The sequence below is a fragment of the Triturus cristatus genome, chromosome 3_1 (assembly GCF_964204655.1).
Source record: "Triturus cristatus chromosome 3_1, aTriCri1.1, whole genome shotgun sequence".
NCBI lineage: Eukaryota > Metazoa > Chordata > Amphibia > Caudata > Salamandridae > Triturus > Triturus cristatus.
In genome coordinates this window covers 231,034,242-231,047,065 of record NC_140583.1, presented here as the reverse complement: position 1 = coordinate 231,047,065, position 12,824 = coordinate 231,034,242, and the positions used below count along the sequence as shown (strand labels likewise).

Here is a 12,824-nt window from a genome sequence, read left to right as displayed (position 1 = left end):
TCTATGGGAGTCCGACCGAACCGAGTCCGACAGCATACGGCCGCATCGTACTCGCTCGGTCGGACTGCAGGACTCCGGCTCGGTCGGAAAACACTCTGGATCCGGCTTTCCGACCCGGATCGGAATCGGCACCTGAGTGTTGAAAGGCAGCGGTGCTTTTAGAAACACAGCTGCATCATACTTCATTCATCCTTCTAGAGCCATTGAAAATTTTCACTATTCCAATGTCTTTCATTTCACTGGATGCCACTGTCCGCTGTGCGCTCATTGGCCTCTCACCCGAGCCTGGGTCGTCACACCCGATTCGAGGTCATGTGACACTTCCCTCATTCATGCTAGTAAGTACGTTTGTACTTTAGTACCTGGTTATTACTGCCTTTAGAGCTTGCTTTGTATTGATTATGGTTCTGTGTTATGATGTGGCACAGTATCTCTTCTTTTGGCCTTATCAGTGGGTTTCTGGTGCTTCTATTGATGTGCTGCGGGAACACCAAAGGAACGCCCACCATACCAGGAGAAAACTCATAATCTGGCGAGCAGCTGGCGGTCAACTTTGGAGGAGCGGGGCGCTGGCATGGCGGTCCAGTCCCGCACCGCCAGAGTCAGAATCATCCCCTTAGAATGGAAGCCACGCTCAATGCAAGATTACACCTCCCCATTTAACCCAGGTATATGATGTTACTTCCTGCCTGGGGGTTGGCGGGGGTATGTAGGTGGGCTCGCCACCTGGACATTTCTCTTTCAGTGGCCACCAGCAGAGGAATTTGCCACGCGGCAAGAACAGGAGAGCCAAGAAGAGTAACCAATCGCTGTACAACATAGCAAGCGGAGTTACAGAGTGATCATAATGCAAAAAGCTTTTTTTTTTAAAAACAAAATAGAAATAATAAAAACGAAAATATATTCTGATACATAAATATTGTGGGCAGCAATATCACAAGTGATAATATTGTTTTAAGTGTTGTTTCTTATATTGCTGTGACAAATTATGTTTTAGAAAATATTGTTGCTTGTAATATCATATTTATTGATAACTTATTATGTTTTATTTACTATTTTATTAGTTACATTGTTTCACTTTTTTATTTTTACACTATTGTTTCAATATGGTTCATTTTTATTTCTCAGCTGTATGCATTTGGCCAACATAATTATGTCTAAACATCTTTTATATATGTGTTTAAGTATATTATTAACACTATATTATGTTAATATTTTGTTTTTATAGTATTCTTTATTTTATACTTTACATTACATAACAACATTTATATATGTTTTTAAGTATATTATTAACACTATATTATGTTATTATTTTGTTTTTATAGTATTCTTTATTTTATACTTTACATACCTGTTTTTTATTTTCATTTAACATTTATTATCATGTTTTGCATTTGTAACATTCTTTAAATAGTTAAAATTATTTTTATTTAAAGTCCCTCTGTTTTCTATAGACAGATGCTCTTTTTTGTTTTCATTTAGTGGCCATTTTTTACTAGGAACTCTACTTTTGTAGTATATTGCGCCATTTTTCAATTGTTTTCCTGGTGGGGAGTTTCACAGCTGCTTGTTGGATAAGGTAAAACATTTTTTAAGGTTTTCTTTATAGGGTTTTGGTGTGAAGGGTTTAGGTAGGACTAGGTAATGGTAGGAATAGTGTTGGTATAAACCTTTTTTTTTTAAATTTCATACTATTTGTTATTTTTTAAATAGTGCTGTGTGTTAGGCCTAACTAGAGTTTGGTAGTACTGTATTGTTATTTTATATACTGTTATGCTATGTGTCTTGCATAGTTTTAAATGTTTATATTATGTTTTAAGATAGTGTTTCTCTAGGTGGGTATTGTATGTTTTTTACATGTTTACTGATCCGAAGTTATCACACAAACCTGTGGATTTTGCATGTTTTTCAAAGAAAATTATATTGGTTCCTAGTAAACCATATAATTTAATTTTTGATTTCCTTTGATTTGTTAAGTTTCCTGGAGTGTTTTATACATTTTTTCAGGCTTTTATGGTTCCTTATAATGTTTATTGCTTTGTTGGATTTGCATTGTACTTGTTTTATTTTTGCATTTATTTGGTCTTGTTTTAGATTTATTTTTCCCCTTTTTGCTGATTATATTTTGACAAAATGGATATTGACGAAGATCTATAGCTACAGAGTAGTAAGTTTTATTTGCGTAATTATTTGTGGGTGGGAAATGTTAGATTTTATTATGTATGTGTAGTTAACTTTTAGGAGTTATTTTATATTTACATTTCGATGTCTTGCATATTCTTGATTCCAATTAATTTTATTTGTAATTTTGTGCTTTGTGGTTGGTAATTTCTTAATTTGTAACTAATTAAAAACACATTATTGTTCATGTATTAGTCTTTTTGGCTATTTTTATTCTATATTTAGATAAAATATTTCAGTTATGCTGGTGTATACCTTTGACAGGATTTATTGGTTAGTGTGTAGATTGTTTTTTTATAAAGGGGTTTTTGCTATTGATTCTAAGTAGTGTACTCCTTTGTTTTTAATAAATAGTTTTCCTTTACATTTTAGCATGTTTTGTTTGCTAATTTTAAGTCTAGTTTGGGTCAATGATTGCTCCATTCTTAGTTGTTGGTAGCTGTGTTCTTTTTGTTGGCCTTCTATGAATTTATAGAGTGTAGGATAAGTTCCCTCTAATGTAGTTTGGAAGGCATTGTGCCATCCTCTACTGCACTGTTAGTTTTGTCTTCTTGAGCCATGGTGGTGTCATAGACGTTCCAACATGGTATTTGGAATTTGGGTTGGCATCTGTGTGCAGAACGTTGCTGTCCGCCGACCCAAGTATCTTTAAAGTAGTCTATTAGGGGACTTGGGGCCCAATTAAGAGTACAGCGGTCCCAAGACTGCTGTACCCGTGGTGGCGGTCGGACTGCCCGATTACGAGTTTGGCAGTCAGACTGCCACCAGCCTGACACAAGACCACCGGCAGGATCCTGCGTCCCAATGGGGCAACGGTAGGAAAGCAGTGGGCTGTGTCGGCGCTGCCGATGCCAGCACTGCCGTGCTGATCATGACCTGCCTTACTGCAGACCATTTCATGACAGAGACCCCGCCATGACAATATCGGCAGAAAGGCTAGGAAAGTGGCACCTAATAGGGCCACAGGTAGTTTTTGCACATGGGGTGTATGCATGGGACATGACATGGTGCGTGGCACAGAGTGCACCGACGTGCAAGTGGCACAGCCAATGCGGCAGCATATCCTTCAGGCTCTGTAAGAGCCAAAGCAAGCTGCCGCCATTGCACCACCGAGACAACACCGCCAACCGGGCGGTGTTGTCATAATGCAGCGGTAGGGAAGTTGCAGGCTTGGTGGCATTGTGCTGCCCGCCATTGGCGGTCTGGTAGTTGGACTGCCAATCTTTTAATCAGGCCATTCGTTTGCACTGGTTTTGTGGGTACAAAGGACTTTCTATAAATGAGTTGCAGTAGTTAGTTAACTCTGTTACATGTACAAAGGGTAGTGCAATATATTTTTAATTCAAACGCAAATTGGCTATTTGTTGCATATTCTACACTTAGTACAGATTGTTGTAGGTGTCTCCAAATGCACAGATTGTTGGAGGTGTCTCCAAATGCTTTGATTAAAGAGTCAGAACATCCTTGTATGGCTGTTTGTGGGTATAGCTTAAGTATAGTTTGCATCATTGCTTCTTTAAGGTTCTTCGACGTAAAGTTAAGTATAGTAAACCTGTCCTATCTATTTATATTAAGATTCTTGATATTTTGGGTCTCAATATTTAGGCCTCAATATTTTATAGTCCCATTTTGTAGAAAGGAAAAAGATCTTGTCTTACCGCTCTCCAAATACAGACATTGCTCTTTTATTAAAAAACACATTTGTCCCAACGAAAATCAGACAAAGTGAAATTTGTCTGGGTGGAAGTGTGATATAACTCAGCCAAATAGAACAGATACCTGGAATCCAACAGTTCACTTCTCATAGCTCTAAAAAATATGGTGATACCGTACTGCAGAAGAAATCTCTGCCTGGTAAAATCTTGAAGGCTTTGATGATGCAGGAGAATGTTATTTGCTTACAATACAGTTCATACTTAACAAGATGTTGACAGCCTGATCCGTTCATGCCCCTAATAAAATCAGAACACATTCCCTGTACAGAGTCTGATGAAATTTGGTTCCTTTACTGGAGAAGACTAGAGATTGGCCCTAGACCCAACTTGTGATTGGACAAACCTGGTAGACTCAAGAAATTAAGTTTATAGGTAATGTTAGGGAATGTGATGACAGATCATGGCCTGCTGGGTTTCTGAAGGCTGGTATATTCAACCAAGATTGATCACTCCTTTCTATTGTATGCCAATTGCACCAATGGAAGAATATGCGTCTTAATCACTGTCTCACTGCTGCCAAATGTTTTGCATTGATACATCCATGCGGGCACACTATCAGATCGCTCTTCAGAGACCTTAATCCTTGAATGTATCAATGCTGCCCTTCTACTCAAATCATGGAAAATTAACCAAGCGTAAACTTACTGCTGAAATGAATGAGCTACAAATCATAGGAAGACATATCTGTTGGAAAACAGAGTAACCTCATAGGAAGCGGATAGGACTTCTCTACAAGTGGGAATGATGAGAGAGAGAGCCTTACACAAGAAGAAGATTAATTGGGAACAGAAGTGACTTGAATCCTCTTTTAAGACCTATCACCTAGATACAAAAGACACTCCACTGACTGAAACAGAAAAGTGCTAAGATCTCTCTTAACTCACTCTTTACCTCCAGAGCTGATCATTCCCTCACGCATCTACAATAGCAAATTTATTAAGAAGGTGAAAATTCTAGATCCACTTAGCAACTCAACCTTGCACTCTCTGAGATACCTATCATCTAATATAGCCAGTGCATCGTACAAAAGCATCCCCAATACCAGAGCCACCAGAATTATGCAGCTTGAGAGTGCTGAATTATGCAGCAGGGTTAAGTAAATTTTGTGGCAGGTTTGAATAAATTATATGGCAAGAAAAAGCGAATTATGCCGCATAAATCAGCACATTTTGTAATAGTATTTCATCATTATTTAGTAATTTGTAAACTTGGAAATACTGTCTGGGTATCGGTTGCATCTCATTAGAACCTGTTTAACACCCAAATATAGCAATAGGCAACAGAAAGGTGACCAGTCGCTTCATTTTTATAACATTTGAACAGTTTGAGCTAGAAACAATGTTTTATTAATATCTGCAGATCATGTGACAGATGATGGCATATGTGTCAAATGTGACAAATCTATAATGATGTGAAAATCACCGCAGCTGCACAATTGCATAAACCCAGTGGCCTTCCTCAAAACATACTGAATATATTTGATAGTTACTATATAGAGTTGTATATTACAGGGATTGGGGAAACCAAACCTGCAGAGGAGTGGGGAAACCACATCTGCAGAGGAAGATGTCTTTTCCTGGCATGACATACCTCAAGTGGAAACAGAGAAGAAAGCCGTACTAGAAGGAAAATATCAGAGGATGAAATTACTTATCCATCACTTAATTGCCATTAACCTAATGGTTGGAGAAAGATTCTATAAGCTGGGCAAAGCACAACTGACTGACATTCTGTATGATTCACTCACACAAGAAAGAAGAATCCACTGGTACTTGGATTATGGTTGTACAAGGCTTTAGTTTGTGTTCGTCCTAAACCCGTCAGGGACACCTTATAAAGTGTCAGCTATTTCCCAATATTTTTAAACAATGTATTGTTGAAGACTCTGGTTAAAATTCTAACAGGCATATGGTCGCCAATAATAAACTCAGTCACAAGTGAAAAAAAATAGATGGCGGACCAGGTGGTTCAGTGGACAGATGTATCCACTTCAGGAATCTTTGTTTGATCTCATGGGAACAGGTTTCTATCCCAGGGGGTCCAATCAGATCTTCATAATTCTGACGTCAATAGAAAGATTACTATTGTACTATTGTTGGGTAACAATAAACATATTATTTTAGTACCAAGAGACCTAAGGGTACAAGTGCATTTTAAAATACACGTTTTAAATTATTTGTCCTTGGCTTCTCATTCCAAAAACATCATGGGACATTGTGTCTTCTGTTATGCCTCAGCAAGGACACCTTGGAAGAAGCTCTATTTATCTCACTGGATGCCGAAGAGGAATTTGTTTGTTATATGGGGTATCTATTCCTAACACTTGAAAAAGACCTGGATAGGACAGAGTATGTATAAAAAATGTGTGGGCCATGTGTTAACATTGTGGCACAGGAAATGTGTGGGGCAGCTATTCAATACTTTTGTAGTTCACAGAGGCATGAAACAGGGATGCCCGTTATTGCCTGTTCTCTTCCTGTTAGTTCCAGAACCTCTAAAAACAGGCAACTGTCTGACGGATGTGATAAGGAGCAAACAATCTAAGATCAACAATTATACCACTGCCCCATGCTGATAGTTTTCTGCTTTGACTCAGCAGTTTAGTTCGCAGCCCTCACTACTTCCTCTCTATTCATAATTTTCATTTTTGTGCATTTTAAGGTTAACTGGGACAGGAGTATAACATTAATCATGTCAAGAGTGCCCACTAGGTTTTGAATTTGAGTGGAGACAGAATAATCTTGAGTTTTTAGGAATACTTGTTAATTGAGTGTTCAATCACAAAATTGATAACCATCAGGCATCCTTAATCTCTAAGAAGACCAATGTCTTTATACGAAGATAGAGCTTACAGTTGACTCTTTAGAGGAAGGCCTAAACAGTGAATAAGGTGGGTTGTCCACGTTTTACCTGCTTGTTAGGATTGATCCCACTGCTCATCCTAATATTTCTACTTCACCAGGTACACAAAGATATACTATTCTTTGGGGGTACATAAAACACACCTAAACTCTTCTAAACTAAGGGCAGATATAAAGTCATGCGGTATATCATCCTGTGATTAAGCAAGTCAACACAATTTAATGTTACGATATCATCTACACAAATATTACCTGACCTATCTATTGTCTCCTTAATATTGTTCACAGAAGTATAGTCCCATTGGATGTAGATTTACGATTTTTAACTCCAGTGGGGCAATGCTTTTTGTAAATGTGTATGACACAATATTTACATGATATTCTGTCAATGATATTGCTGTATCATATGTTTCAACTGTCACAGATTGCTATCTTGCTACCAAGGGGCATATGTATCAAACGATTTTTTAATCGCAAACGCTGCGATTCGCAAAATAACAGCGTTTGCGATTAAAAAATCGGTAATCGGGATGGATGAGCCACATCCCATCGCAAAATTAAGGAATTGCTAATTTAGCGATTTCTTAATTTTGCGTAAGCATTTAAGAAATCGCAATTTGCGATTTCTTAAATGATATGTAAAAAGCACCCAAGTAGTGCGAATTATCCTTAAGAAATCGAAAATTACCACCAACTTCCAGTTGGTGGTAATTTGCGATTTCCTTTCAAAATGCACTTATTTGAATTTTACAAAGTGCCACGTGGCGCTCATACATGCCCTTGGGGCATGTATGTGCGCCATATGCACACACATGCTCATTTCAGGGGTGCATCAGGGTGTCATCATGACACCCTTGCACCTTTGAAATTATTCTCAAATTGCGATTAGCAAATTGCGATTCGCTATTTGAGAATTTGTTCCCATTCATTCCTATGGGTCTCCTGGCCCATAGAAATGAATGGGCAGGTATTCCTTAATTGCGATTTCGCAATGTGCTAATCGCAATTAAGGAATTTTAAGAAATCGCAAAAAGTTTGCAATTTTTTAAATAAATCCCGTTTTGCAATTCTCTCTTTAAAAATCGCTATTTGAGAATCGCAAATGGTGATGTTGATACATATGCCCCCAAACTCTTAGACCTATTCAATAACGGCCCAACTAGATAGAGGCTACACATACTACCCTGAAGGTATAGCATAATCAAATCAAATCAAAGACATTTCTAAAGCGCACCACATACCCGTAGGGTCTCAAGGCGCTGGGGGTAGGGTGGGTGCCGCTACTGCTCGAACAGCCAGGTCTTCAGCTTCTTCCTGAAGGAGAGGTGGTCTTGGGTCAGGCGCAGGTCGGGAGGGAGGGAGTTCCAGGTCTTGGCGGCCAGGTAGGAGAAGGACATTCCTCCTGTAGTCGCTCTTCGGATGCGGGGGACCGCGGCGAGGGCGTGGTTGGCTGAACGGAGGTGGCGTTTGGGAGCGTAGAAGTTGTACACATGTACTATGATTCCTCACTCATGAAAGCGATGGGCAACCCACTCTTATGACCTGGAAAGCTATCCATAAGCATCTGACAGTGGTTAGTAAAACCCAAACCAAATATTATGCCCATGTCAAAATTTTAAACTTCATTTGCGTGGAAAAACCAACTGGGGTAAAACATCAAACGTGTGGTAACTATACCTCTTCATGAAAAATGATGCACCTGCGCGAACCACAGCGTCCAGAATGAAGGACTGTGTGTTATGTTGTTTTATGCACTAGTGCAAAAAATACCTAACACAGAGCAAAATGAATTTGTATTTGCAGCCAGCAAAATACTAATTTTAACTGAGTGGGAAAGAAATATGCAACACAGTGCAGTAATGATGTTACAATGTTGTATGCCTTTTAATTTATTGCTAAATGCTAAATGAAACATATTTCCCTCTAGGGGATTTTAACTGGATTTACTGTGCCTGACTAAATCTGGCTATGCAGCGCACTTTGGTAAATAACTAATGCCCTTCTTGGATAATTTCCTTAACGTTGATGCACAATATGCATTTTCAGTGTTTATTTTCGAGAATCTAGTTCTTAAAACACACCGGCCCCTACTGGCAAATCTTTTTCTGATGGCTCTTCTGGATAAATACAGAACCAAATGTGTTCCTTAGAATGCAAGGCTCGCAGAATTTAGTACTGTTTTGTACATTCAGTGAAAGAATTCAAAACATAATACCAAAGCTTTTTCAGTCAGGTAGCACATTAGTCTTTGCGATGCCAATGTTAGTTGTAAGTGAATAGCCAAGTAAAAGTAGTTAGAAACTAGAAATTAAAAGTGGTTCTGAAGGTTCAGAAGTTTATTCATTTTCCCCCCAAAAGATTTGCCTTGCAGTACAAATTAAAGCAAAGGCAAAGGGCTATTTCTCTGTCAAACCACTTAGATTTTCTGGGGCTGAAAACCATTTCAGCTGTTTTTTTTTTACTTGTACATGTTCTAAGGGTGGGGAGATATTTGGCCAGAACAGCAAAGAAAAATAATGGTTCACCTGTTTTTCCCGTGTGCACAAAATATGCAGGCACCGCGGTAGTTTGGAGAAAGCTATTAGAGCCTTCTAGTATATTGAAGCAGATTATGAAAACAGACATCATATGAAGAAGTGTTAAGTCAGTGGGTCGAATCTGTATGCAGCTTACAATAAACTACAATGTGCAGACAAGTCGTAGGTTTCTGTTTGAGGGCCACAATAATGAAAGGATCGTTTCTCGCAGAAGAACTTATTTTACACTGTGCGGGTGCGGCCTGTCACGCACACAAGCCTCTTCGGAGTTTGCAGGATAACCCTCGCACTGCGCCTACCCGGTGCGACTTACACCCCTGCCCCCCCCTGCCCCAATGGCGATCCCCAAAGAACTTAGCCAACAAGAATGGTACAGTTGTGGTCGTTGTTGGCCGCAGTTTTATTCTGGTTACATACATCTGGCAGGACATCGGTCATATTGGGTTATTTGCGAACTACCATTTCTTTGGACACAAAGCCGTGCCCCCCCATTCGTAGTTCGTTGTACTTCCAGTTCGTAAAGAACCCGACCCCCACCCAGATCTGTTGTTGTTCGTTAGTATTCTTCCTCTGGTCCAATTACCACTGGGACCACCATTTGGTTGGTCACCCAAGCTTTTCTGCGTGTAGGGAGGGGTAGCTTTCTCTCCCCCCGGAGTTAGGCCCCAATTCGCTACCTTTTGTGCCCTGCCGACAGGCCGGGTCAGGGCCGCGAGCGCCGTCTCCGTTTGCTACCCCTCTTTTGTTGGCCAGGCCACATCACCCTGCCGTGCGGCATCCCAAGGTGAGCGGCCCTCCTCCTACACACCGCCCTGTCGGTGTGTCTCGTTAGCCAACCATCGTACCGTTATTCCGCAAACGCTCGTGTTGCTGTCCAGCACTGCGACATTGCTGTATCGTAGGTGTGGGTGGGTGGGATTTGCAGAAACCACGTCGGTGCGCCGCTCTCCCTGCTCCCCGAAGTTAGGAGCTCCCTGGGAGAGTGGCCCCTTATATCCCTCATCTTCTTTTTCCCGCCGATCGTGCCTGCCCCCCCATTGGGGGGTTTGCATCTTGTCTCGCCCCCCCATTGGCTGCGGGGGGGAGTGGTAGCCGCGAGGCCAGCGCGTGGGCAGGAGGGGCTACTGCTCGCCGCTTTTGGTCGCCAAGGGCGCCCAAAACCGGTTCCTTCCTGTCACCTTCGGCACGGCGAGGGTTATGGCGCCGGCCCCTGAGCCTCTCCCCCCCTCCGGGGAGGAACGGCGGCCTCTGCAATAACCCTTCACACTGCGCCTACCCGGTGCGACTTACACCCCTGCCCCCCCCTGCCCCAATGGCGATCCCCAAAGAACTTAGCCAACAAGAATGGTACAGTTGTGGTCGTTGTTGGCCGCAGTTTTATTCTGGTTACATACATCTGGCAGGACATCGGTCATATTGGGTTATTTGCGAACTGCCATTTCTTTGGACACAAAGCCGTGCCCCCCCATTCGTAGTTCGTTGTACTTCCAGTTCGTAAAGAACCCGACCCCCAACCAGATCTGTTGTTGTTCGTTAGTATTCTTCCTCTGGTCCAATTACCACTGGGACCACCATTTGGTTGGTCACCCAAGCTTTTCTGCGTGTAGGGAGGGGTAGCTTTCTCTCCCCCCGGAGTTAGGCCCCAACTCGCTACCTTTTGTGCCCTGCTGACAGGCCGGGTCTGGGCCGCGAGCGCCGTCTCCGTTTGCTACCCCTCTTTTGTTGGCCAGGCCACATCACCCTGCCGTGCGGCATCCCAAGGTGAGCGGCCCTCCTCCTACACACCGCCCTGTCGGTGTGTCTCGTTAGCCAACCATTGTACCGTTATTCCGCCACGCCGCAGGGAGGCTCCCGTCTTCTTGCGGCTCCCCCCCCCCCCCCCCCACGCTCGTCCCCTTTTTTTTTTTTTTTTTTTTTGGGTGACACATATATAAGTGTTTTTTTTTTTTTTTATCTGCAACCTGCCAAGGCCATCGCGCCCCAAAGGTTGCCCCAGAACATCTTCATCCCTTCCTCGGATAGATGCACCCCATCTTTGCCATACAGCTCCTGGCGCCCCAGGTGAAAGCCATGTCTGATTGACTCCATGCCGTTGGCACTGCAAAATTTGTGCATAGCAATGTTCAGTTTCCTTCTGCTGTTCTCTACTGCTTTATGGGACTCTGCGCCCCTCCAGTGACCCCTGCTGACTATTTCTGACCAGATGATGGTTGTTCCCCCGAACGCCGCCGATGCCCTTACGAGGTCGTCCTGCATTGCGTGGCTTAACACTCTCCTCCCCATGCGTGTCAAGTCATTTCCCCCGAGGTGGATGATCAGTATGTCCGGGTGCCACGCTGCATCCGCCAGGAGATGCTCGAGCGTCGTTGCCAGCCTGCTCCAGCTCATCCCTGGTTGTCCCAGCCACCGGATACACGTGTCTCTGGGCCTTTCTGCCAGCCTGTGGCCCGTCTGCCGCCACCAAGTACCCATCCTGGCGACGAACGAGTGGCCCACCACCCATACCAGCCGAGGGCGTTTTCCTGTTGAACAATGGGGCGCATATTAGATCATCATACAGTCCCCTTTTTTTTTTTTTTTTTTTTGGTTTGGCATTCCTGTTGCGCGCCACCCTGCCGTGCGGCATCCCAAGGTGGCATGCTGCGCGCCACTGACCCTGCCGTGCGGCATCCCAAGGCGAGTGGCGCGACCCTATCCGCAGGTTCAAAGCAGCTGCGGCCTGATATATGTTTTGTAGGCCCTGGACCGCCATCGGCCCATTTCTTGGATTCTTGCCTCCGGCATGCCGTGTTGTGATGCCGCGGTTGCTGCGCCGATCCTGAACGAGTGAGGAGCGAATGCTCGCGAGGGCAGCCCTGCTTTATCCAAGGCTTGGCGCATCAATGTAGTAAATTGAAACCTGCTCAGGTTACTACCGTCCTGATGCTTGAACAGCGCTCCCCCGCCTGTGGGGCGAGCCACCATGTATTTCTGCAGGCAGCATACTGCGCATGACCTGTTGCTCTGGATGCACCTCAGCTGCACTACCGCGCCCTTTCCCTCTTGGTCGGTTTTTGACCTTCGCAGCTTTATTTGCACTGAGGCTGGCCCGGGCTTGACATCCTCTGCTTGGATGCAGCGCTCAGCCGGCCCCTGCCTCCTGGGGGCCACTAGCTCGCTAATGCGAAAGGCACCAAAGAACGCCACCGAGAATGCTGCTTGGAACAGGAGTAGTTCAAAGTCATCCTTCGTGCACCATGATAATGCTTCCAACAAACTGCCTAATTTCTCAAAATCTATGGGCCTCCTGCCGTCCACCCTTTTTCCTTCAGCCCTTCTCCACCCTTTCATGGCCGCTTTGAGGTACAAGGATGCTGTCGGGTCCTCCCCCGTATGGATTTTTGCGAAATGTGCCAAAGCTGCAAGATGCGCCTGTGCCCAGGACCTTGTCTTTTTGTTGGCAAATGCCCACTGTATAAAGCGCTCCGCTGCCTGTCTTGTCCCCTCCCTGTCGGTAAGGGACTGGACCCCACCTATCTCCATCACTGTTG

The 12,824-nt window shown here is 43.4% G+C and overlaps 1 long non-coding RNA gene across 7 annotated transcripts in view; it reads right to left on the bottom strand.

Annotated features, from left to right (window-relative positions):
- LOC146859984 (uncharacterized) overlaps positions 1-12,824 on the bottom strand; it is a 566,738-nt gene that overhangs the window by 92,843 nt on the left and 461,071 nt on the right. The window contains exon 7 of one of the 7 annotated variants that reach the window (XR_014978751.1): positions 8,014-8,307. The exons of the other annotated variants lie outside the window; for them this stretch is intronic. This is a non-coding gene — a long non-coding RNA (uncharacterized LOC146859984). Of the gene's footprint in view, positions 1-8,013; positions 8,308-12,824 lie in introns of those variants that run through there. 7 annotated transcript variants of the gene reach the window in all.